This window comes from Meles meles, chromosome 17 (assembly GCF_922984935.1).
Source record: "Meles meles chromosome 17, mMelMel3.1 paternal haplotype, whole genome shotgun sequence".
Classification (NCBI taxonomy): domain Eukaryota; kingdom Metazoa; phylum Chordata; class Mammalia; order Carnivora; family Mustelidae; genus Meles; species Meles meles.
In genome coordinates, this window is record NC_060082.1 from 59312725 (window position 1) to 59339584 (window position 26860).

Genomic DNA, 26860 nt, shown 5'->3' on the forward strand with positions numbered 1-26860 from the left:
GGGTGTAGAGATGACTTACTAAAATCATGGGGGAAAAAAAACCAAAACAAAAAACCATCCAGCCCTTCAAGATACTAGCCCTACCTGTAGGGGAATGGCCTTACCCTAAGATCTCAAAATGAAAACCTTATCAGAATACAACAGAATAACGGTTTGGTTTCATTACAGTTACAGCAATAAAAATACCTCTTCTAATTACTTTGTATACATTATCTCTTCAACCTTAAGAGGCTGATACTGGTATCCCTCTTTTACAGATGAAAAAGCTACATCTTCCCATTAATGGCCTGCTGAGGTCTCTGTCAACAGGGGAGCTGGCTAAGAACCTAGTTCTGATTCCAGAGCCCCTGTGCTCTACCACTTCTTAATAACTAGACCATTGTTATATCCTGTTTAGTAACATGGATATTTAGAGAAGGGCAGCAGTCCTGGGCAGGATTAGTCACCTTCCTCCCCGACTCTTTTTTTAACCACTGCAAAACATCAACCAAAACGACGGGGCAGAGACTCTTTGGGACTGTGAGGGAACCAGATAATGCCGGACACGTTGCCCCCCATCTGGACAAAGACTTGAGGTCCTAGCTTTCTGATGGCAGAAGAGAAAAAACTCACTCTTCCTGCGAGTGGTCTGGTCAAATTCTCGTCCCTCCCCTCCTCCCCGCAGATTGCAATTTCAGGCCTCTGGAGAAGGAGCAAGAATTGTGTTAACTTCTTGGCCCCAGACAAGAGCGTTTTTGAGAGTCAGAAGTCCTCCGGGCTTTTCAGGGAGACCCCGAGCAGGAAGCCGGGGCTGTAGCCCTTGTGGGCAGCTAGAAAGTAAATGTTATGTGAAACCACAGCTCTTAAAGCATTGAGAAAACTCACGCTCCCGGCCCTGTGTTGCTCAAAAGCACATGTTTCTTTCTGTTTCGCTTCAAAACACACACTGACAAGGAAAGTCACTGTTTAATTCATTACTTAAACATTTCCTGTCCTAAACGGCACTTTTCAGGGACCCTCAGAGCTCAGCAACTTTTGGAGAGTCTCTGTTCTTTCTTCACTGAAAATGAGACCGGAGAGGTGAAGGATGCTGGAGCTCACCAGAGAGTCAGGAAATGTTTCTGATTGCTCACATAACCTCTCCCCACCACCACCACCACCGCCGCCTCCGCCAGAGTGTGAAAAACAGAGAAAGAGCCCAGAACGATGCTGGTAATTGACTTGGGAATGATTTTTCAGTTCCTTCTCCAAAAAATAAATCTTTGAAAATTAACTTTCACTTATGTCAACATTTACATAAGGAGATAATGCCGCGCGGAAGAATCCGCTAACAGGAGATTAAACAACACAGGCTCGAATTGCACTACCCATCAGCTAGTTGGCTTTGGACATGTTCTTTCTCCTCCAGAACCTGTTTCCCCACCCACAGTTATGTGGCGGTTAGAGGGACATAAGGAGACGACTGGCCAGTTGGGACATGAAGCCACACTACAGCTCCCTTGTCTTCTGGCCTGATTTCATTTCTTTGGCCACGGCCGGCTGAGCCTTCAACAGTGCCCGGGGCCAGTAGAGATACTTACGGCATTCTAGGAGCTTCGCTGAGCAGTTTCCAGTGGTGATCATGCCTACTCATCACAATACCCCTGTAAGAAGGTGGCCGGTATGATTCCCATATGAAAGATGAAGAGACCCAGGGGTGAAGACCCCAAATTGCTTCTCTGAGAAGAAAGGTCGCTGTTCTTCTGTTGTGCCCCAAAGGCTCTCCTGATCTTCCCAGATTTTTCATTTCCTCCTCCTGCCAACTCCGGGGGACTGGCCTGCTCTCCCCTCTCTTAAAGGAGGCCTTGTCTGCGAACGAGGCAAGGGGAACTGGAACATCCCTATCTCTCTAGCACCACCGTCCTAGCTACCCTTAAATAGGATCGTGTAAACTTTTTTTTTTTTAATTTTAAGGGTTTCACTGCTGATCTATGAGGAAAGAGACAGGATAATGAAATTAACAGGTGTGGATAGCATACGCATCCTGGAATCCTAGCAGTTTTTTAGAGACGTGGTTCCTGATTCGTCAAGTTCACAACTCTGAGTCCCTGAGATGGTAAGAGGGTATGCCTGGCCCATGGAGCTCTTCTCCCCCCCCCCGCCCCCCACCGCTGTTTCCATGCTACCACTACCATAATTCATTTTCCTTCCCAGACCTGATACAGATCAACACCAGTCCGTGTGGCTCTCACAGGACAAAAGAAAAATAGCCTAAGGAATAAATAAATTGTTCTAGCTGTATGTACATACAGATTTTTAAATTGCTGTTTATGGTATTACTCTTCTGCATTATTAACAATTCCAATGCCATTCGCAGGCTTAGAATCAAGAAGAAACGGGCTCTGTGCTGTGCCTCACCTTGCCTGCATAGGCCTGGCCTATGATGACGGCCACTTACTAAGACACCTGCCAATAACACTCAGTTGAGACTCAACATTCTTGGGAAACTAACAAGTTTGTCAGTTTCCAAACTAAATTGGAATTGGAAACTAACTGCTTCTCCATCCCCCCACCTTCCCTAGTAACTGTCCCAGAATGGGGATCTGCATCCCCCACCCCCAACAGACTCTACCACTAAGCAAAACAAGGCAAACCTGCAAAGATTAAAAAAATCTTCTCAGGTTTTGCTGGGTTTTTCTTCATACTTTTTCTTTTTTCAGGTCAGCTATATTTTCAAGAAAGTAAGGGAAGGTGTGAGATGGAGAGTGAATGGTGGCAGCTGGAGAGAGGTTAGAGAGGAAGTTATTTTTAGGAAGGCTTGGGTGGGAAGGGAAAGTCTCTCTCTCTCTCTCTCTCTCTCACACACACACACACATACACACGCACGCACGCACGAGGGAAGAGGGGACAGGTGCAGCCTGCACCAAGGGAGGGCTGATACCTGGGTAATGGCTGACCACTCCTTGAGTCCCACTTATGTCTTCTCACATACTCCTCATCCTTTCCCACCAAGCTGGAAAAGTTGGCCCAAATGCCTGCGGGAGGGGTGTGGGGGGGTGGATGTAGGCCAAGGGCACCATCTCGTTCACCTTACCTTTCCTTTCCATTCTTAGAGGAGGAAGATCCACTCACTGTAGAAAACACAAGTGCCTACTGTGTGCAGGACAGTTTGTTAGGCACAACGGGAATTTCATCAGTGTGACAGCTGATACCTGCTCTCTGTTTGCTGAGATACATACCCTTTGACCTGGTGGTTTGAAGCTAGCAGTTTTTTGTTTGGGTTTTGGTTTGAATTTGGATTTCATTTTTATATTTATTTATTTGAGAGACAGAGTGGGGGGGTAGGGCAGAGGGAGAAGGAAAGCAGCCTCCCCACTGAGCGGGGAGCCCAATGAGGGATTCCATCCCAGGACCCTGAGATCATGACCTGAATCAAAGTCAGCTGCTTAACTGACTGAGCCACCCAGGCATCCCAGGGTTGGCTTGATAGTTGGTTTGTTTGTCCCAAATTTACTAAGTTATTGACCCACAAAACTGAAATATTCACCCAGCACAGCTACTTTCTCCTTCAAATGATGTATAGTGTATATTATACCCTTACGGTGGCCATAGTGGTTTGTATCTATATTGTGTGATCAATTCTTAATTATCCAGAACACCATAGAAGTGTGTCATTGTGGGATGCCTGGGTGGCTCAGTGGGTTAAGCCTCTGCCTTCGGCTCAGGTCATGATACCAGAGTCCTGGGATCGAGCCCCGCATTGGGCTTTCTGCTCAGCAGGGAGCCTCCTTCCCCTCTCTCTGCCTGCTTCTCTGCCTACTTGTGATCTCACCCTCTGCCAAATAAATAAATAAAATCTTAAAAAAAAAAAAAAGTGTGCCATTGTGGGGAGGGGGGAAAAAAGGATGTCATTGGATTAGACTAATGGTGTCCTTCTCCAGGAGGTAAGAGGTGAACTAAACCTCCATGTGAAGAGCAGGAGATTGTGAATTTAATTTGACAAAATCTGTTCACTGGATGGTTTTATTATAGTGCCTCGAATGGGTCTTAAGGCCTTTGAATTCATTGACCTTTAACTGAGTAGAATATTAACTAGCAACATAATACTAATAATAGTTATCTCACAGAGGAGAGGGCTATGTATTGTATTTGCTCTAATCACACAACAATGTGCCAAAAAAAACCCCGGAGAATATAATAAATACTTTTAAAATTAATGCCCACAAACATAAAACCCTCCCTGAATCTTAAATAACTATGACTGCACAGAATGAAGGCTTATGTATATCTCTTTTTAATGCCCTTGTCTTCAACCTGTGAGCGCCCAAAAACTCTGACCCTGTCTTTCTTTCTGTTATTTATTTTTTTTAATGATCACGTTAACAATGAGCAGCATAATGAGAAAGCCAGAGCTCGAAAACCCTGAATTCGATTTCTCTTTTTCTCTGATGTTATTCAGGAATATCTCCTGCTGGAATGGCTGTGGAATATTTACCAGACATCTGTACTTTCGTGTCCTTAAAATGGGTACAATAGGGGCGCCTGGGTGGCTCAGTGGGTTAAAGCCTCTGCCTTCAGCTCAGGTCATGATTCCAGGATCCTGGGATCAAGCCCCACATCAGGCTCTCTGCTCAGCAGGGAGCCTGTCCCCCACCCCCACCCCGCCTGCCTCTCTGCCTACTTGTGATCTCTCTCTGTCAAATAAATAAATAAAATCTTCAAAAAAAACTTTAAAAATGGGTACAATATCTTTCCCACTTGATTACACGTATGGTTTGAAGTCTTAAGATGATAATTATTATCTTTTCCATGAAGTATCACTTACCTAGTGACAACACAAATAGAATTTGATGATCAAACATGTTAGGATCAGGATATTGATAATGTTAAAGGCAAATTTCATACCCAGTCCAGGGTCTACACACCCGCATGCCATCCAAAACTGTTACACTCTGTCCAACCTTGAGCTATGCCGACAATTAATACTTCTTCATGGTCCATAACAAAACCCCACATTAAAGCAAACAAGAAAAAAAAATAAAGCAAACAAGAATAATATCAGTTAGCAATTAATTCTGGGACACTGAAAAGAAATTTTATAAAAATAAATAAAATTTTTAAAAAAGAATAATATGTTAGATATAATACCAGTTTTTTTAATGAATCTTTATTTTTATATTATTTGTTTATTTATTTTAGAGAGAGTGAGTAAGGGGTATGAGGCAGAGGAAGAGGGAGAGAGAGAATCTTGGTCAGGCTCCACACCCAGCGTGAGCCCAACTTGGAGCTTGAACTCATGACCCTGAGATCATGACCTGAGCCAAAATCAAGCCGGTTGCAACTGATTGAGCCACCCAGGTGCCCCATATAATCCCAGTTTTAAACAGGGCTAAGCCTTCGGACACTTGGGTGGTTCAATCAGTTAAGCATCTGATTTTGGCTCAGGTCATGATCTCTGGGTCCTGGGATGGAACCCCAAGTCGCAATGGGCTCCCTACTCAGCAGGGAGTCTGCTTGTCCTTCTCCCTCTGCCCCTTCCCCTGCCTGGGCTCTGTCTCTCTCTCTCAAATAAATAAATAAAATCTTATTTATTTATTTATTTGACAGAGTCAGAGAGAAATCATAAGCAGAGGGAGAAGCAGACTCCCTGCTGAGCAAGGAGCCCAACATGGGGCCTGATCCCAGGACCGAGGGATCATGATCTGACCCAAAGATAGACACTTAACTGACTGAGCCATCCTGGTGCCCCTAAATAAAAAAAAAAAAAATTTTAAGAGAACTAAGCCTCAATAGCATTCTTTGTTTGTTTTTATTAATAAACTTTATTTTCATTTATTTAGTTTAGAGATTTTATTTATTTTTTTGACAGAGAGAGAGGTCACAAGGAGGCAGAGAGGCAGGCAGAGAGAGAGAGGGGGAAGCAGGCTCCCTGCTGAGCAAGGAGCCCGATGTGGGGCTCGATCCCAGGACCCAGAGATCATGACTTGAGCCGAAGGCAGAGGCTTAACCCACTGAGCCACCCAGGCGCCCCTCCCTAGACTATTTTTTAGAGCAAAAAAATTAAGCAGAGTTCCCAAAGACCTCTTTTCGGCTCCCCCACCATTTCCCCATCATTAAAATTTTCTATTAATGTAATCTTATTTTTTTTATTTTCTGGTATTTTAAAAATTGGAGACAGCTATTGCTTTGGCAAATAAGAAAAGTATTTGTGATCGTAAGCAGTTGGACCCATTAGCTACTGCAGAGGAAGTACTTTCACACCATTTATACCCAGACTGAGATTATCTTATTTAGAGGAAACTCCTATATTGAAATATCTAATCAGCTGGTTGGGGGCACAATTTGCAACCAAACATGACAAAGAAAGTACTAAATTTGCAACATTAAACTACAGACCAATGGTCTGTCCTTTTTTTTTTTTTTAAGGATTTTATTTATTTGACATACAGAGATCACAAGTAGGCAGAGAGGCAGGCAAAGAGAGAGGAGGAAGCAGGCTCCTCGCTGAGCAGAGAGCCCGATGCGGGGCTCGATCCCAGGACCCCGAGATCATGACCTGAGCCGAAGGCAGAGGCTTTGACCCACTGAGCCACCCAGGTGCCCTTGTCCTTCTTCTTCTTCTTTTTTTTTAAATATTTTATTTATTGGGCGCCTGGGTGGCTCAGTGGGTTAAAGCCTCTGCCTTCCGCTCAGGTCATGATCTCAGGGTCCTGGGATCGAGCCCCGCATTGGGCTCTCTGCTCCGCGGGGAGCCTGCTTCCTCCTCTCTCTCTGCCCGCCTCTCTGCCTACTTATGATCTCTCTCTCTGTCAAATAAATAAATAAAAATCTGTAAAAAAAATATTTTATTTATTTGGCGGAGACACAATGAGAGAGGGAACACAAGCAGGAGGAGTGGGAGAGGGAGAAGCAGGCTTCCTGCAGAGTGGGGAGCCTGATGTGGGGCACAATCCCAGGACCCTGGGAGCATGACCCTGGGATCATGATCTGAGCCGAAGGCAGAGGCTTAACAACTAAGCCACCCAGGCTGCCCCCAAGTTTCTGTTCTTAACTGTCCCCTTGGCAGGTGGCTTTGACCAAATCTCTTAACCTCCATGGAACTCTTGGTTGGATTAGAAAAGCCAAAAGAGGACTTTCAAGTCCAAAATTTCATTAGTTTACTAATCCCCTATTGCCCAAATGATCCCCTATTGCCCTCATAATCCCCTATTGCCCTCATAATTTTTTTAAATGTACATAGTTGGGTTTTTTAAATATGTACTTAAAAGTCTAGTACCTCAAACCCATGATTTCCCAAAAATGGCTTAAGACGAAACTGAATTTTAAAAATTATTCAGCTGGTGTCAATTTAGAGGAAATGTTACCTAATTGTATGAGTAACATGGGTATGACAAAAACCAGAAGCGAATAAAGTTTGGGAACACTGGATTCATCAATGAATGAACCCATTCAAGAAACTGTGTCAAAGCCAGCCTCTTCCCTGAGCTCCTCTTGAATCTGTGCTCTCTAGATAATTGGGCTCAATTAATGAGCAGTACCTCAGCACTGACGGGGGGAAACAGTACAGTAAGAAAGGTACTAGAATGGAGAAATGCCCAGAGGTGTGGGAGCAGAGCAATTAAATCTAATTCCAAAACACCGTTGATATTTCTGGAAATTAGACAAAGTCTACAGGGCCAAGTTTTGAATAGAGAGAAGGACTGATTAAATCTATCTTAAAGTTTTTCAGGCCATAATCACTTCCTCGTCTTATAGGGCAGATAACTTGCCGGACTCACTGTGAAGCTATCCTGGGGTTTGAGCTCATTTGTAGCTTTCTCAAGTCCAACGCTGTCAGGGATGTGTCTGGAGGCAGCCTCATCATCCCTGTGGCACCAACCCCATTGGGCTTCCCTTGGGGAGGAGGAGAGGAGACATTTGACTCACCTGTACATGAATTCTCCAGTAGCCAAAGCCTGTGGCTCTTTCTTCAATCCACATGTGGAACAGCTAAGTCCAAAAAGAGTAATGCATCTCACTGGTCTTCATAACCCAATGCCTGACACCACTACTTGTGGGACCGAAGATGTAGGTAAGTTATGAATGAACCGTGATCCCCTTCTGCTAAAGGCACGCTTCAGGCACCAGTCGTCTGAAATGTCATGTTTCCCCCCCCCCCCTTTTTTTTAAGACTGTCCCTGTCTTACGTCCGTGCGTTGTAAGGGGAAGAATTTGGAGCGTGTGTCCTTTCTCCACTAGAGTCCCAGGCTGGTGCTGGAGTCCTTTCCGAGCGCGCTGAGGAGGCACCTCCCTCGAACGACTGTTTGCAGGGTGTGCAAAGCTGGCCCTTGAACATACCTGCTGGTCCACCCAACGTCCTGCATTCCAAGCTTCAGTTAATGATCTGCTCTTTAAGGGGCGCCTGAGTGGCTGAGTCCTGAGTCCGTGGAGCATCCACCTCTGGATTTCAGCTCATGCCGTCATCTCATGGTCACGAGATCGAGACCCGCCTCCCGCTTCGCGCTCATCGTCGAGCCTCCTTGAGATTCTCTCCCTCCCTCTGCCCCTCCCCCTGTTCACGCTCTCTCATTCTCTCAAATAAATAAATAATTTAAAAATGATAATAATAGGGGCGCCTGGGTGGCTCAGTGGGTTGAGCCGCTGCCTTCGGCTCAGGTCATGATCTCAGGGTCCTGGGATCGAGCCCCGCATCAGGCTCTCTGCTCCGTGGGGAGCCTGCTTCCTCCTCTCTCTCTGCCTGCCTCTCTGCCTACTTGTGATCTCTCTCTGTCAAACAAATAAATAAAAATCTTTAAAAAAATGATAATAATAACAATAATCTCCTCTATAGGTTTGGGTCGCCTTCCTTGACGAATGCCTATTGCTTCTTTGCCAAAAAGCAAAATATTTTTTTTATTTTTTCCTTTAGCTCTTGGGAAAAATCAGTCCTTGATTGTGGTAAACAGCTTATCCCAGGTACTTAGTGGTACTTTTATAAAATAATAGTATAAAATAATAAAATATAAAATAAAAAATAGTATAAAATAATAAAATAATAACTAATATTTAGAATCCTATGTGCTAGGCCAAAAACTACATATAGGACTTTTTTTTTTTTTAGATTTTATTTATTTATTTGACAGAGAGATCACAAGTAGGCAGAGAGGCAGGCAGAGAGAGAGGAGGAAGCAGGCTCCCTGCCGAGCAGAGAGCCCGATGCGGGGCTCGATCCCAGGACCCTGAGATCATGACCTGAGCGGAAGGCAGAGGCTTAATCCACTGAGCCACCCAGGCGCCCCACATATAGGACTTTTAACCCTTACACTGACCATACGAGGTATAAACTATGATTTTTTCCCCTTCCTGACATTCTAAGAAACAGTGGCCTGGAGAAGAGAGATTTCTTATCCAATGATGCAGTCAGAGTTTGCACTGACTAAAGTGAGTTATGAACCCAGCCAGTTCTTCACCGCTCTCCTGTGTTTTCGTTCTTAGTAATCCTATTTTGTTTCATGTTTTAGAAATAAACCTCTCTCACACTGTTTTTTAAGGAAAAGGGTTACTGTTCCTTAATGGATAAGTCAATATAACGGTGAGTCCTTCGTTAAGTTATTTTTTAATCCTTTATATGGTACCCCAAGAATTCAGTTTTTTTTTTAAGATTTTATTTATTTATTTGACAGAGATCGCAAGTAGGCAGAGAGGCAGGCGGCGGGTGGGGGGGCAGGCTCCCTGCTAAGCAGAGAGCCCAATGCGGGGCTCGATCCCAGGACCCTGAGAGCATGACCCATGCCGACGGCAGAGGCTCCAACGCACTGAGCCACCCAGGCGCTCCAAGAATTCAGTTTTCAAATGTATCTTTACATCTGTATTTTTATGGGAAGGTCTGCTTGATGAGATGCTCTGTTTCAAGTGATAACACACACCCATCTGTCATTCTCCTCTTGCTGTTCACGGAAGAAGATTATGTGAGTTAAGGACACACGTTTCATGGCTTCCTCCCTAAAGAATCACGCACACAGCTGGGACGCTCTGGCAACTGCAAGGAAGCAAATTATGTGCTCGAAACATCTTTAAAGTAGGGGACTGAAGAAGAACCGAAGCTCCAGCCTTCTGAAAGTCATTTGTGCTTCTGGGGAAGGAATCCTTGGCACAGAAACTGGAGTTTTTATCTGACATACCAGCTCCCAGGGTTTCAAACGACAGCAACAGAGCAGGAACCAACTTTCTAAGCCTGCCACTGTAAATTCGCTGAATGCAGAGGGAATAGTTCTGAATGTGGCTTCTGCGCCCCAATCTTTCTAGTTACCTACCAGTCTCACCATGCTGTGCCCCTGCGCCCGGGGCATTTCAGACACGAACTGTCCTCTCTCCTCCGCTTGAAAAGCTTAAGGAAAGGCATAGGGTTATAGTGTATCTGGGATGTGTTAATAATAAGGACCAAAGCCTCAGAATGACGGGTTTGCAAAGGATGCCATTACAGATAAATAAGGAGGGGTAGGTCCTCTTCGTGTATTTGCAAATGTGTATATTTACATGCATGTGCGCACATGTACGTGTTTGCTGCTGCAGAAGGGCTAGACGGAATTTGAAATGGAAGCAGAGAATTGCCTACAAATGCTTAATCGGTTTATGCCTGCTATTCTTTTTCTGTTGCAAACACTGTCACTGCTTTCGGTGACTTGGTATTAGGTTGAATTTCTACTCCTGCTATGTTTAGAATCTATTTTTAACTTGGCCAACTGATTTACTATAGAGCCATGTGAGTGTTGCTATTTTTAAATATGTAATATCTGTCCCTGCGACCCATTTAAAGCCCCAGAGAAGGCCATTGCATGCTTACCCCGCCACACCGTACATGTTCTGGGATGTAAGATAATGATATAAACAATTTTTTTGTTTGTTTTACTGAATTCCTGCCGTATGAGAGGCAACAGGCTGCTGCTTTCAAACGTTTTCTCGTGTACTACTCAAAAAAAAGAAAAAAAAAATCCTGTGTTACGAGAGACTTCTTGCCTTCCCAAGCACATTGTGTAATTAGACAGCTGTGTGCTGAGTGGAATGAGCACGGGTATTGATGCCTGGCGGTTCTGGGTTCAAATTCTGTCTTTGTCACTTGTTCACACTGTGAACTTGAGCAAATTCCCCAGCCTGAGTCTCAGCCTTTTCATTTGCCAAATGGGAAAAGAGCCCAGCAGTTGTGAAGAAATCCCGGGGTGGTGTAGTGTATCAGCCACTTGGACAGCGTCTGACACAAAATGGCAGCACCCTAAAATGTGGGCATTGTTGCTTTCATTACTCTGAGTTCCTTTTCATCCTAGAAGAGAAAAGCTCAAAGAGTTCAGAAGACACATCCGTCAAATGCTCACATTCACTGCGCGGCCTCTGGGGCTCTTTGACTGGGCGGTCTCCATCCCCCGGGCTGGAAGGTGCTGTGACCGCCCCATTCAGCATTTGAACAACCGCCAGACCTTTCAGTTGGGGCCTTTTGCCCCTGGGAGTCCTCAGGCATCTGCTGGAACCTTACGAGGGAGTCCTGGTCATTGTTTAACAGAATATTAGCTTTGAGCAGGTGTCTCTTGGCCTGCTTGGTCTCAATACAGCTTAGAAAGAAACAGCCATGTGGGCCCACACCGATAGGGGAAACCCTGGCCTCCTGTGTCTACACCCCGCTGGGTCTGGGTTAAAACCACCCGGTTTCCAGAATCGAGATTTCGGAATCCCCGTCACGTCCTCTGGGAGACCGACGGGATGCTTTCTGGGTCAAGGGCCGGTGGAGCTTTGCTCAGTGGGCTGCGGCTACACCCCGTGACTTTGAGATAACAGCCGTGCTTTGCCTATTCCTGCTCCCGGGCCCCTTACGAATGGTCTCCTCTACTGTCTGCGACTGGACCGTCCTGTTAGGAGACACTGAAAGAGTCCCTCTGGTTTGGGGTAGGCGCGTTAGGAGACACGCTGCGGAGTTTGGCGAGGAAGGAGGCAAGAGGGCTTGCCTTTTGAGTACCTACCATTCTGCCAGGGATTTCACAAGGGAGATAATACCGCGGCACCAGGTACATTAAGGGGAAGATTTTCCTCCCACGGTGTTTGCTGAGCATGAAATCTCTTGTACTTCAAAAGCAATTCTTGGGGGCCCCTGGCCTGTCTCAGTCAGTGGACCATGTGACTCTTGATCTCAGGGTCATGAGTCCAAGCCCCACCCTGCGTGTAGGGATTGCTTAAAAAGAAAATCTTTAAAAAAGGAAAGAAAAAGAAAAGCAAACTTTTTTTTTTTTTAAGATTTTATTTATTTGTGACAGAGAGAGTGAGCGAGTGCTTGTACAAGCAGGGAGAGAGGCAGAGGGAGAGGGAGAAGCAGACTGTCTGCTGAGCAGGGAGCCTGATGTGGGACTCGGTCCCAGGACCCCAGGATCATGACCTGCGCGGAAGACAGACGCTTAATGACTGAGCCACCCAGACGACCCTAGTGCTTTGCAGATCTTAGCAGACTTTCTCAAGCAGTTATGACATCCCCGTGCTTATCTACTCCTCCAGCGCAAGGATTTCAGTTTTCATTTTTCTGGCATTTGCCAAATCACCCAATACAGGACTCTGTGATAATGTCTGCTTCACTGGCAGTTGCTGTGACAAGGGACATTTCCATGATACTGGGATCATACGTAAAGACATTTTCTTTCTTGTTTTTTTTTAAGATTTTATTTATTTATTTGTCAGAGAGAGAGAGAGAGAGCACAAGCAGGGGGAACAGCAGGCAGAGGGAAGCAGGCTCTCTGCTGAGCAGGGCACCCAATGCAGGACTGGATCCCAGGACCCTGTGACCATGACCTGAGCCGAAGGCAGACGCTTACCCAATTGAGCCACCCAGGCATCCCGAGACGGAAACATTTTCTATGCAACTATTTTTGCATAAAATTTCACAGACTGAAGGGCTCTCATTTTGTGTTATAAAACTTTATGAGTCATCCTTGGAGATGGTGGATTTTTTTTTTTTTTGGATTGTACTTTTTTTTTTTTTAAGATTTTATTTATTCTTTTGACAGAGAGAGAACACAAGCAGGGGGAGAAGCAGAGGGAGCGGGAGAAGCAGACTCCCCGCTGAGCCGGGAGCCTGATACGGACACGATCCCAGGAGTCTGGGATCAAGACCTGAACTGGAGGCAGACCTTTCACAAACTGAGCCACCCAGGTGCCCCTCAGGATTGTATTTTTAAGTAATCTGTTCCCAGTGTGGGGCCTGAACTCACCACTCTGAGATGAAGAGTTGCTCCCTTCACCAACTGAGCTGGCCGGGTGCCGTGGGGATGGTTGATATTTTTAATGTCTCCCTCTTGTGCACAATTTTCTTTGGAAATGGTTTCATTTGTCTTAAACATGTAGTCAGGATTCATGTAAATTGTTGATTGTTCATTGAATACAATCTTGGCAATAAAAATCAAATATAAAACTACAATAATATCTTATATATAAAAGTTATACATTTGCCCAAAATATTTTGAAAAACTAGATTTTGATACCTCAACATCTAAATCGAGCTTCCTATCCTGTTCATTATATTTTTAAAGTGTCTGTGTTTTAAAATTTGATGTTCTCAGTAAAGTTTTTGCAATGGGTCAGGCACCTTTGTTAGAAATAATTTATTGTTAATTGGAATGGCTGGGAGGCAGTGTTTAGAGGTCATTATAAAGTATATCTATTTTAATGTGGTTCATGTAACTGGCTTAACTCGTACATGTTATCAGACTTTAATGGGACTTCTCAGGGACTTTGGTTTCTTTGTTATCTCAGCTTTGAGATTTTATAAAAAGAAGCTTTCAGTGAAAAGGATAGTGTTATTTAAAATTCTTTTTCCACTCCTTAAAAAGGATTAACTATTTTTTGAATCGGTAATATATGCATGGAGCACAAAATTCAAAAGGTACAAAGGCTGTATAGTGAAAAGAAAGTCTCCCTCCCCGTTTTCCACCCGCCTAAAATCTCCCTCTAGATATGGTTACCAGGTATTTTGTGTTTGTCTACTTTTTAAAAACCACACGCAAATATTTATATTATTTAATGAATGTCTTGTTACCTTCCTTCTAGAATAACTAGGAAACCAGGAAAATGTCATAGCACATAATCCTTCCAAAATTCTACATGAAGCCTTTATTTTACATGCGAAGCCCAGAGAAAATAATTTGCTTATTTTCTCTGAGCCTGGGGAAAGTCTTCTATTGCAGAGTAATATGATGACAATGAAGTAAACCCTGTCACAGATGATGAGAGAAAGAACCAAATGACTATACTGTATATTTTAACTAAGTAGAAAATGAGTTCATTCAAGCTAAAGATAGCAATAAAATATTTTTAAATTATTTGATAATTTAAGTTTTGTATATACTGCTTTGTATTCTGACTTACAAATCCTTGAACCAAAGCTTTCCATGAATTTGTATAGGATTTGAAAAAAATCTAATTTCCCCTCACTGGAAAATCTTCTCTTCCTATGATTATTTTTTTTTAGATGCCACATTCAAAAAGGTAGTCCCCTCACTGGAAAATCTTCTCTTCCTATGATTATTTTTTTTTAGATGCCACATTCAAAAAGGTAGTATGTGGGGGCACCTGGGTGGCTCAGTGGTTTAAGTCTCTGCCTTCGGCTCAGGTCATGATCCCGGAGTCCTGGGATCAAGCCCCGCATTGGGCTCTCTGCTCAGTGGAGAGCCTGCTTCCCTTCCTCTCTCTCTCTGCCTGCCTCTCTGCCTACTTGTGATCTCTGTCTGTCAAATAAATAAATAAAATCTTAAAAAAAAAAAAAGGGTAGTATGTGTTGGACACTTTAAATGCATTATTTCTGGGGGCGCCTGGGTGGCTCAGTCAGCTAAGCGTCTACCTTTGGCTCAGGTCATGATCCCAGGGTCCTGGGATCCAGTTCCTCGTCAGTTTCCCTGCTCAGTGGGGATTCTGCTTTGCCCCTCCCCCCACTTAGGCCCTCTCTCTCTCTGTGTGTCTCTCAAATAAGTAAATAAAATCTTTTAAAAATAAATAAATAAATACATCATGTATAATTCTCATAACAACCCTGTGAGGTCGGCTTTGTTGCCCTTCGTGTAGATGGGAAAGCCAAGGGTCTAAGACTTGCCACTGGTTCATAGTGGTAAGCGCAGACCTGGGGTGCACACCTTGCCCTAATGACCCAAGTCACCTCCCACAACGGCATTTGAAACACAGAATCTCCTAGTCTGGAAAAAGGGCGCATTGTTTGGTGTGGATCTCATGTCATCGAAATATGTGCTGGAAACCTGAAGATCCATTTGTAAACAAATTATGGTCAGGGAAACTCGGTGAAAATAGATTTAGGTAAAGTGAGAACAGATAAAATGGCCGAAACCTTCAAACTGTGGATTAGCAGCCAATGGATTATTCTTGGGAGTAGGTACAATAGGGTTCTATCCTTGGCCTTGTTCTGATCAACATTTTATTAATGGTTGGGACCAGAGCAGTGACTATAATATGGTGGGACAGGTAAACGTATTGAATAAATGAATGGATGCATTTTTGTGCTGTTCTGACCATCACTTTAGCTGTCACAAAGTTTCAAGTCACAAGAATCATATCAAACAGGAAATTTAAGATTAAAATATCATAATAGGCAACTGTGATAGGTCAAGGCTAAAACAATAAAATTTAATAGAGATAATGTTAAATCCTAAACTAAGACTTCCATAATCAATTTCACAATGAAAAGAATTTTGGATGAGAAGACATGGGCATTGAGTCTTGAAATGTGGAAGGAAGGAACAAGAGAGGGAAGGAAAGAGAGAAGGGAGGTGGTTTGTATTTTCATGGATAAAAACCTCAACATGAGGGCACTTGGGTGGCTCAGTTGGTTAAGCATCCGACTCTTGAGCACAGATCAGGTCATGATCTCAGGGTCATGGCTTTGAGCCCCACAGCAGGCTCATGTGGTGTCTGCTTGAGACTCTCTCTCCCTATCCCTTTGCTCCTCCCTCTTCCCGCTCCTGCGCTCTCTTGCTCCCTAAAATAAAATAAAGAAATATAATCTTTTTTTAAAAAACCCTCAAAATAAGGCTGATAATATGATTCAGCTACTGAAAGAAATTAATGGACAATTAGGGAGCAACATAAGGGAGGGTATTTCTTGGGTTTGCTCTACAATGGTCAGACTCTAGCTGGAATATGTTTCAAACTCTGGGTCCCTCGTGTTAAAAGAAACAATAGGGACCTGAAAAAAATCCACAGGAAAGTGACAAGGGTCACAGAATTAAATCTGTGACTCATGAAGAATAGTGATGGAACCAGGGATTTTAGTCCAGAAACCAATAATTTGGAGAAACATGACGGCTAGCTTCGAGAACTTGAATGGTGTATGGGAAAGAAATCATATTTGCAGCTTATTCCTGGACCAGAGAGTCACAGTTGGAAGAATTCTCCTCCATCCACCCTTCTGCAGCTCAAATTACAGATGATCTCTTATACACACATCCGAACCAGAACAAAATGCAGAGTTATTGATCTGGAAGCTAAACTTGTGGTTTTCAGGATGTGGACTCAAGACCAGCGGCACCAGCACTACCTGGGATCTGTCAGAAAAATAAAGCCTTTGGACCCCTTCCCAGATCTACAGAATCAGAAACTGCGGAGGTGGGGCCCAGCATTCTGTTGTTCAATAGCCCTCCAGGTGATTCTAATGCACGCTCAAACACGATGACCATTACAGGTGATCAGATGTGTTTGGCCTAAAATCTCGATTGCCATTAGATTTGGAAACCTTCCTTCTTCTCAGTGATTCATTCCATTCACCTATCCTTTGAACATATCCAACCATTCATCCAATCCATTCTGATATTTGCTAGTTTTCTGGCTACAGTTTCCAATGAGGATTGATCTCCCATTTTAGGAGTAGTAAGGGAGAAACCACGTGTTCCCCTATGTATGCCTAAGTGTTCAGATGCTTCTTCTTCCAACGCTTTGGGAGCAGGGAATGGACACGTGAGCCAGGATGGCAAATTAGTTGTCCCCCTGCCCAGAACTCTGGGCACAAAGTTGAACATGTGACACAAAGATAAAGAGATCATTAAGAATCCTTCATTGAGTAAGATCTAGGGGCAGTAGCTGGTAGGAATGCCTGACGGCCATCTAAGAGATTCCTGTGGGACGACCTTGGTTGTGGGTGCATTTACCTCATTTCCTGAGATTTCTGTCCTTCTTTTGAACCTGGTTCTCCAGCTCACCTATAGATTCTATAATCTGTCTTGTATCTTTGAATACAGTACCTTTAATGAGTTAGGCAGAGTTCATTTCTGTGGCTTCCAACCCAGAACCAGAAGGATTCATACCTGCTCATTCCCAGCACATTCCATATGCAATGAGGCCCTTGGATTGTTTTCTCTGCTTTGGATAATGCAAAACTAGGTATTCAATGCTGGCAAACATTAACAAGGAGCAGAAAAAAATGAAGTCAGTGGCTGGACTTTGGGGGTTCTTATGCCCCACGACACTGTGTCTTCAGAAGAGATCTCGAGTGCCTCCTGGAATAATCCAACATTGCTTGATTTTGTAGGAATTTTTCTTAAATCACCAACGACTATGTCACCCAGATACGAAATATACTCACCCAAGACATTGAACCCGGCTCTAATCAAGCTTCTAGAGCTAGCTTTCATTTACAGGGAATGGGAGTAGGGAGCAGCAGAGGCAATGGAACAGTGAGTTAAATGGCACTAGAGGGAAAATCCCAAATGTGGGATACTGTACTGGACAACTAGACCAGTGTCTTCCATAAGTCAATGGCACTGAGAAAAATGTATGGAGGAGGGAAGGAGATCACTCTATTCCCAAAGAAACCAGAGAGATGTAACCACCACATGTAATAGGTGCGTTTTGTTTGGGTTTGACTCCAACAAACTAATTTGACATGTGAAGAAGGCTACACATACGGAAAAATACGGAAAGAAAACAGTTGCTTCCAAGCCCGTTAATCTACATGGTGCCGTAAAGCACATCGCTGACTTTCCATAAATGCGAAATAAGAAGATGATTTGCATGTAATCGTTAAAACACCCTGTCGGATAGAACACCTAGGAGGTTAAGACTTGTGAGATCTAATTATGGTTACTGTTCTGTGACCCTGAACAAATTACATAACACACTGAGCTGTGAGTGGTAAGAACCTTATGAATTGGCTATTTGAAGTCCCTCATAAAAGCTCTCGTAAAGAGCATGACGATCATGAGTGGTTAGAGCTGCCGTGTTAGAGGATGGGCCCAGCCTCTAAGATGCTCCTCGACGATCTCCTCCATCTCTTAGTCACATCCTGTGTCATCCCCATCCCTTTCAGTGTGATCTCCTTTCAGAGATATTGGGTATTAACAATGATGGTTATTAAACAATCTCAGATCATGACCCCGAATTGAGGACACTGGGTGTCTCTGCTGCTGGAATAGGAGGTAACATTGTTCATGGAAGAATCTGTATCTGAATGAACCACAGATGCATCAAGGAAGGAAGAGGGCCAGAGTACATCTTTCTTTTTTTTTAAATTTATCATCTTAACCATTTTTAAGCATAAGTTCAGTAGTACTAAGGATGTTCCCATTGTTGTGCAACAGATCTCCAGAACTTTGCATCTTGTAGAAGTGAAACTCTGTATCCATTAAACAACATCTGGTCATTCCCAATTGACATAAGACTCCAACTCGTTTTCCTAGACGGATGGCCAGTTTTCCCGGCACCAGTTGTTGAAGACTGCTCTTTTCTCTTTGAGTGGACTTGGCACCCTGTTGAAGATCATTTGACCGTATATGTGAGCGTTTATTTCTGGGCTCCCTGTTCCATGCCATCAGTCTGTATTTGTCCTAAGCCAGTACTACACTGTTGTGATGTGTAACATGTAGCTCTGTAATAAGTTTTGATAGGAGAAAGTTGAATCCTTCAATTTTGTTCTTTTTCAAAATTGTTTTGGCTCTTCAGAGTCCCTTGCAATTCTACATGAATTTTAGGAATTTTTTTTTATTTCTGGAAAACATGTCATGGAGATTTTGATGGGCATTGCATTGAATCTCTAGATTGCTTTGGGTAATATGACATGACATCTTAACATGATTAAGTTTTTGATCTATGAACACAAGGTTTCTTTCCAACTTCTTTGTGTCTTGTTTAAATTCTTTCAGCAATGTTTTATCGTTTCCATCGTATAAGTCTTTCACCTGCTTGGTTAGGTTTACTCTTAAATATTTTAATCTTTTTGATGCTACTGTAAGTAGAAATTTTTTAATTTCCTTTTTTAATTATTCACTGTTAGTGTATAGAAACATTCCATTAAAAAAAAATGGTAACGGGGCACCTGGGTGGCTCAGTCGTTAAGTGTCTGCCTCAGGTCATGATCTCAGAGTCCTGGGATTGAGCCCCACATTGGGCTCCATGCTTCACAGGAAGCCTGCATTCCCTCTCCCACTTCCCCTGCTCTCACTGTCTCTCTCTGTCAAATGAATAGAATCTTTGGGAAATAATTAATTAATTAATTAATTTTAATAAAACAGTAATGTGCTCTTTCTGTTCAGGAATTTTCATATTCCTGAGATAACTGTTTTTGTTTTGTTTTGTTTTTTAACCAGTGCTTCAGAGGAACTGTTTTATGGGTTTGACAGGCATCTGGAGGAAGTGAAGAATGCTGTGAAAATCAGAATGTTGGTAACATATGCATTTGTCTTGCATATGTTAAGTAGGAAGTCTTGGGACTTCCTACTGGATGTGGTCCAATTTGTCTGTTTACAGACAATGTCTACAATTAGAGAAATCCGTAGGATCATTGACATTTGGAAAGGAGCTGTTTGCATAGCCCCAACAGCAGGAGGGTTCTGACTGGGCCCTCAATGATTATCCCACCCTAGGCCTTTGAAGGGAGACTTTGGACCTTGTATCCCTTAGGACTCTTTCCATTGTACTTGACCGGGAGCCCTTCTTAAACTGCCTCTAGGAGAAGACAGGACATAACTCAAGTGTCTATAAGCAGAACTGGATTTTGGCTTTGCTTGATCCAGGGGTTGAAATAATGTTACCAAGCTTCAGTGCCAGCCTTAGACCAGAGCGAGAGGAGCCCCTACCCTGAACCCTGCAGTGAAGGACCTGGATATGCCAAATGTGGAAAAGTTTAAAAAATTATATATAATATATAATAATAAGTCAAATCAAATCAAATCCCACTCAGTCTTCCCAGAAAGTTTTCCAAATTTGGTAAACGTGGAGTGGAGGGAAACCCCAGGAGAGGGATGTAGACCATCCTCCATCCAGGAGCACCCCCCCAAGCTGAGGGAGACATGGGGAAGCGGAGATTCCAGCCCCTGCCCTGGGGAAGCAGACAAAACGTGTCCAGGCTTTCACTCAGCTGCCCCGAGTGGCGGTGCCTAGACCTGCGCGAGCCCACGCGTGACTGGCTCACATCTCAAATGTAGCTATTCCAAGCTGAGATAGAAGAGTAAAATACCCGCTGGAATTTGAAGACTCGTACAAAAGAACTCAGTAAAATACCTCATTAGCTTTTATATTGATTACTTGTTAAAATGATAATACTTTTGCCTGTTTCGTTTAACTTTTTAATAACATGGCTGCTAAGGTTGGTTTAATGACCTCCATGTCTGATACTATATTTCCATGAGATATCTCTGGCTGAGGCAAAGCAACTTCCCCAGAAAACGCCATGCCCTCCCTCCCCTCTGCTCTGATAATTCAGCAAGCTCCTAGAACTACTTGGAAAATTGGGGCGCCTGAGTGGCTCAGTCGGTTGAGCGTCTGACTCTTGATTTCAGCTCAGGTCATGGTCTCTGGGTCCTCAGATCAAACCCTGCATTGGGCTCTCCACTCTGCAGGGAGTCAACTTGAGATTCTCTCTCTCTCTCTCGCTCGCTCTCTCTCTCTCTCTCTCTCTCTCTATCTTTCCCTCTGCCTCTCTCCTCATTCGCCTGGTCTCTTTCTCTAAAATAAACATCTTTAAAAAAAAAAAACTACTTAGAATCAAGGTGTGGGTTTGGGGAGGGACCCTGCCTGTCCCACCCCCTGGGGTGTCAGCAGGTCAGTCCCCTTCCTGGGAGTCTGCCCAGTACTACCCGTGGTGTGGGTCTCATCCCTGACGGGGCATCTCTAGAACTCCCATTAGGCTTCTGGGGGCAATCCGAGGGCATGCGTGTGTCAAGGTTGATACAGAATGACATCATCTCACTGCCCCATGAGGTCAGAGGGTGGGGGAAGGGCTCTCCAGAGGGGAAGAGCCCAGCTCCTGGCCGGCAGGACAGGACTTAATCAATAGAAGCACAGGGCTGGAGAGAGAGAGTCCCAAATTCAGAGCTTCTGAAGGACACTGTCTTTTTCTTTCTTGTTGGGAGTATGAGCATTGGACCAAACCTTGAGGCAGCTCTCAGGAAGGTGCTTTGGTCCCAACCCACTCCCATGGCCACTTAGCCTCCATGGAGCTTGAGCTGGCCCGAGAGCATTCTGTGACCTCGCTTGGCACACGCAACTTGAATACACTGATCGTTTTTCCTCCCATTGTTTGATCTGCTGATTAAAGCGCTTTTCCAGGTATTCCCTTTCTGACCTCCCTGCTGACCAAGAAGCTTACCTTATTCCTCAGGACTTCAGTCTGCTCGATCGTGTTCTGGACACGGCGGACACTCAGTTGGGGTTGACTGTCAGTGGAATCTCTTCTCACCACACTCCTCTGGAAATGAAGGTCTTTGCCACCAACTCAGGCCAGTCCCCTCCATCGCTTTCAGGTCCCCGGTAGCCATGAGCTCCCCATGAGCACACCAGCTGGCTTGAGAAACACACAAGGCAACGTACGGTCATGATGAAAGCTTTGCTTTGTGTCTCAGAGCAAACAAGAGTCTGCTTGTTAAGAAGCAAACCAAAGCCAGACCAAACTTTAAACAATCTCTGTGGGATGTCATGATGAAGGAGTCAGTTTTACCCACCAGGACATGATTCCAAACCCCTGCCCTATGCTACTGCGGTGGCTGGTTGGCCTGCCTTCTGTGATATGCACCTGCCCTCCCAGGGGCTGGTTGAGGATAGCTACTCGCATCTTCGTCAGAGCTGGCTCAGCCCTCCATCCGAACTGTGTCTCAGCCGGCCCCTGCTCGGCCTGCCCACGACTGCCACCCGAGTGCCGTTGTCTGTTGATGGCCCACACCCAACTCAGCCTCCTAACACGGCTCTGGCCTTTCTCCTGCCCTGCGTGAGTGCATCTTCCCCAGGGCGGCCTGTTTTTCTAAATCACAGATAGGGTTGGGTCACTCCCCAGCTCAAAAATATTTAACAGTGATGGGGCGCCTGGTTGGCTCATTGGTTAAGCGTGTGCCTTAGGCTCAGGTCATGATCCCAGGGCCCTGGGATCAAGCCCTGCATCGGGCTCCTACTCAGGGGGGAGTCTGCTGCTCCCTCTCCCACTGCCCCTCCCTCTTCTTCTGCTCGCTCTCTCTCATCTCTGTTTCTTAAATAACTAAAATCTTTAAAAAATAAAATAAAATCTTTAAAAAAATATATGTAACAGTGCTCTGTAGTCTATAGATTAAGTCCCACAGCCCAAGTGCTTCATGAAGCCTGCTATAATCGGACATCAGTAGAACTTTCTAGCTTCCTGTCTAGAGATACTCAACTCCAGCCTGCCTCAACCCTTCCTCCCCACCAAACCTTCAGCCAAAAGGAATTCCTAAATGCTTTAACATCTTGTGGCTTCTGCTCCTATTGTCCCCTTAACCTGAAAAGCCCTCTTCGTTGCATTAAATAATGACTAACATTTGAGCAACATTCTGGCCAACACTTGGCTGAGAGCTCTGCGTCAGTGATGGAGAGCTGTAGCCAGACTGTGTAATCCCGGCCATTCATTTAACTGCTACAGCTTCCTCCCTTTGACTTATTTTTAAAGATTTCATTTATTTATTTGAGAGAAACAGAGAGAGCTCGTGCAAGAGGGGTGTTGAGGGGAAGAATAGAGGGAGAGGGACAAGCCGGCTCTGCACTGAGCCCAACACGGGACAATCTCAGGACACTGACATCATGACCTGAGCCAAAACCAAGAGTCAGACGCTCTACCGACTGAGCCACCCAGGTGCCCTGATTCTTCGTTTTAAAAAATGAGTTAATAGCAGTATCTTATCTCCCAGACTTGTGCTGAGGATTAAATAAGTTAATTTATTTAAAACCCTTAGAATGCTGCCAGACACACAGCACACTTAGTGAGGGTCAGCTGTATTTACTGTCCTCGTAACACTCCTATGGGTAACGAAGAAACCAAGAAAGCCCCAAGTCTCGGAAATTAGGACTTGGTACTTCTGACTCAAAAGCTCACAGTCAGTGGATTTTGCCCTCGTGCGTTGCTTTTCCACCTAGCAAGCATCCTGCTCATTCTTCACAGACCCAACTCAAGAATCTCTTTCACTTCGGTGTGACCCAAGGATACCCACAAGTATCGAGGATGCCATAGATTCTAAGATGTGCCGCCATTTTGTACGTCATTAAGGAAAAACAAAGAAACACACCTGCCAATAATAATTGTGAGACAGCCAATAGCCAAACTATGGAAAGAGCCTAGATGTCCATCACAGATGAATGGATAAAGAAGATGTGGGAGATATATATATATATGATGGAATCCTATGCAGCCATCAAAACCCCCCCAAATCTCACCATTTGCAATGACGTGGATGGAACTAGAGGGTATTATGCTCAGCGAAATAAGTCAGTCAGAGAAAGATAACTATCATATGATCTCTCTGAAATGAGGAATTTGAGAGACAGGGTGGGAGGTCCTGGGGGGTAGGAAGGGAAAAAAATGGAACAAAATGGGACCAGGAGGGAGACAAACCATAAGAGACTCTTAATCTTAGGAAACAAACTGAGGTTTGCTGGGAGGGTAGGGCTGGGTTATGGACGCTGGGGAGGGTATGGGCCATAGTGAGTGCTATGAAATGTGTAAGACTAATGATTCACAGACCTGTATCCCTGAAACAAATAATACATTATATGTCGATAAAACAATAAAATTAAACTAAATTAAATTTAATTTAATTTAAAAAGAGTAGCTGTTAAAAAAAATAATTGTGAGACACCATGAATCATAAGAGGCATCTCGGTTGCAGAAATGTTAGTGCTCACCTTCAAACTGGAGGACCAAGGTACCTGCTCCCGTCCCTGGCCTTGGGTAGCTGGCTGTGCATTCCTGCAGGAAACACATTGTATCACATTCTATTTGGCTGTTAACAGGGCTGCTCTCGCAGCTAGATATGAGTGACTTTAGGGTAGGAAATATATCTTTCTTCCTCTGGCGTCCCAGCACCCAACACGGTGTTTCGTCCAAGATAGATGTTCAATATTCAGTTGCTTAATATAAGTTGAAATCCTCAGGATGCCTGGGTGGCTCAGTGGGTCAAGCACCTGCCTTCAGCTCAGGTCATGATCCCAGGGTCCTGGGATCGAGTCCCGCATTGGGCTCCCTGCTCCGCAGGGAGCCTGCTTCTCCCTCTGCCTGCCACTTCCCCTGCTTGTGCTCTCTCGCTCTCTGACAAATAAATAAAGAACATTTAAAAAAATAAAAATAAATTGAAATCCTCGTGCAAGATCATATTAGACACTCGGGGGGGGGCCACTAGGAATGAAGAACGTGTGACAGACTTTGGATAATAATAAAACTTCGTTCAGCCAACTGTTCCACCAAGTGTACCTTGGCAAATCGGTCTCCCTGCTCCGGGGGCAGGTTGTCTTCCATAATTGCCACCGCATTCCGTAAGAGATAGGAAACTTACTTGCCTTTAAGTATTATAAATACATATATAGCTTATAGAGGTTTTCAAAGACAGATGGCCCTTTTGCCAGCAAGAAAAGACTAACAATATTCCTAGTGGCCTGAAGATGTCTACTTTTAGATTAAATATCATGAAGGAAGTGTTCGCCCCTACAGTCTTCTAGGACATGTCTATTCTTTTGCTTTCTTTCCCTTATTCTGGAAGGTTTGAATGACCTGCCGTTTAAAGTTTAAAAATAGATGCTCAGACTGGGCTTTGAAATATTTCCAGAATACAGCATTACAGGAATCCCAGATTCTATAAAAATTCTATCTGCATTTTCATCTCTATAAACACTGTGACTTCTGTCATCCCTTCAGAAGCAGTAACACTGATTTTGGGTTTTTCTTTTCCTTCTGTTTCTCTTTTTTCTTTTTCTTTCCTTTTTTCTTTGCTTACCTTTCATCACTCCATCAATCTTCGAGTGCAAAGAGAACTCCAAGTAGTGCAGAAAGCTTGCTTCTGGAATCTGCTCTGTTGGTCATAAGCAGGCATAGTGCAAACTGGCTGTCCAAGGAACACACACTGACCCACCAGGAAAATCCGAGGGAGACGAGCTTCCTCCCAACTGACAAGGACACCTTTAAAAGGGGTTCTTGTTTGGCTTTCTTAACAACATAGATGACTGCTGATTCCGCTCATGCTCTCTGTCTTTACTTGTATGAAACCAAAGGGAGTGTACACTGGGTGATCCATTTTATGCTATGTGTATAGACACACGAAACATATGTCTTGCTCATATTCTTCTTCCAAAATGTAGGTATGCTTCGTGCTTGTCCTTGCTTTGTGTCATATAACCCTGCAAGTTTGGCCACGACCAACTGTGAAACAGCTCTAGCGAAAGCCAGTGAGCTATAAAGGGAGACTAGAGGCCTAGGAGGTGGCCAAGTGTAAGAATTCTACCCAACAGGATAATCCAGATTAACAGCAATTAGCCAACCTAATCAGAGCATATATCTTGGGGAATTTTTTATGTAAACTGGAGAGAAGGCATTAGAAAATGAATCTAAGGGGCACCTGGGTGGCTCAGTCGGTTAGGTGTCTGCCTTTGGCTCAGGTCATGATCTCGGGGTCCTGGGATCATACCCCATATCAGGCTCTCTGCCCCTCCCCCTCCTCTCTCTCTTCCTCTCAAAACAAATAAATACAATCTGTAAAAAAAAAAAAAAAGGAAAGAAAATGAGTCTAAGAAAGTGGACTAGTAGTATGAGCATGTCACTAAAGTGGGGTGCCAAGGCTTTCGCTCCTGAGGAGGGAATGAGGCCATTAGAGCTGTCTGTCATGGTTTCCTGGCAGGCTTGCCTGGATTTTCTGCTGTGGAGACATTTTCTTGTTTCTTTACTTTCCTGGTATCCTGATATATTTAAAAATACATTTTAATGTTGTAGATATGATATGTGCATATTGAACAAACCTCAAACAATAAAAAAAAAATGTTGCATGAGAGAAAACCCATCCTTTCTCCCACTTTAATACCCCAAAGAAAACCACAGTTAAAATTGTCAGTGTAATATTCTTGCGTATTTATTTTAGTATAGTATATTCTCGAACTTTCTTTATTCAGCAATAAATCATGAATAGTTCTCCATGTTTAAAAAAAAGTAGAGAGAGGGCACCTGGCTGTCTCAGTCAGTAAAGCGTGATTTTGGGGTCTTGAGTTTGAGTCCCACGTGTTATGTAGAGTTTAGTTAAAAAGTGTTTTTTTTGAAATATATAGAGAGGGGGCACCTGGGTGGCTCAGTCGGTTGAGCATCTGACTATATCAGCTCAGGTCGTGATCTCAAGGTCCTGGAGTTGAGCCCTACATCAGGTTCCCTGCTCAGCAGAGTGTCTCCCTGAGAATTCTTTCCCACTCCCTCTGCCCCCCACCTCTAAAATAAATGAATAAATGTTTAAAAAATATATATAGAAAGAGAGAGAGAAAGAAATATCTGTTTCTTTATATAAGAGAAATATTTTGTTCTTTCCAACAGCTGCATAGTAATCCATTGTATGGATAAACTACATTTTATTTAACCATCTAATACCAATGGATGTGGGGACTCTTTCACATTTTCAAAATAACAATGAGCAATACAACAGTCTCCTTT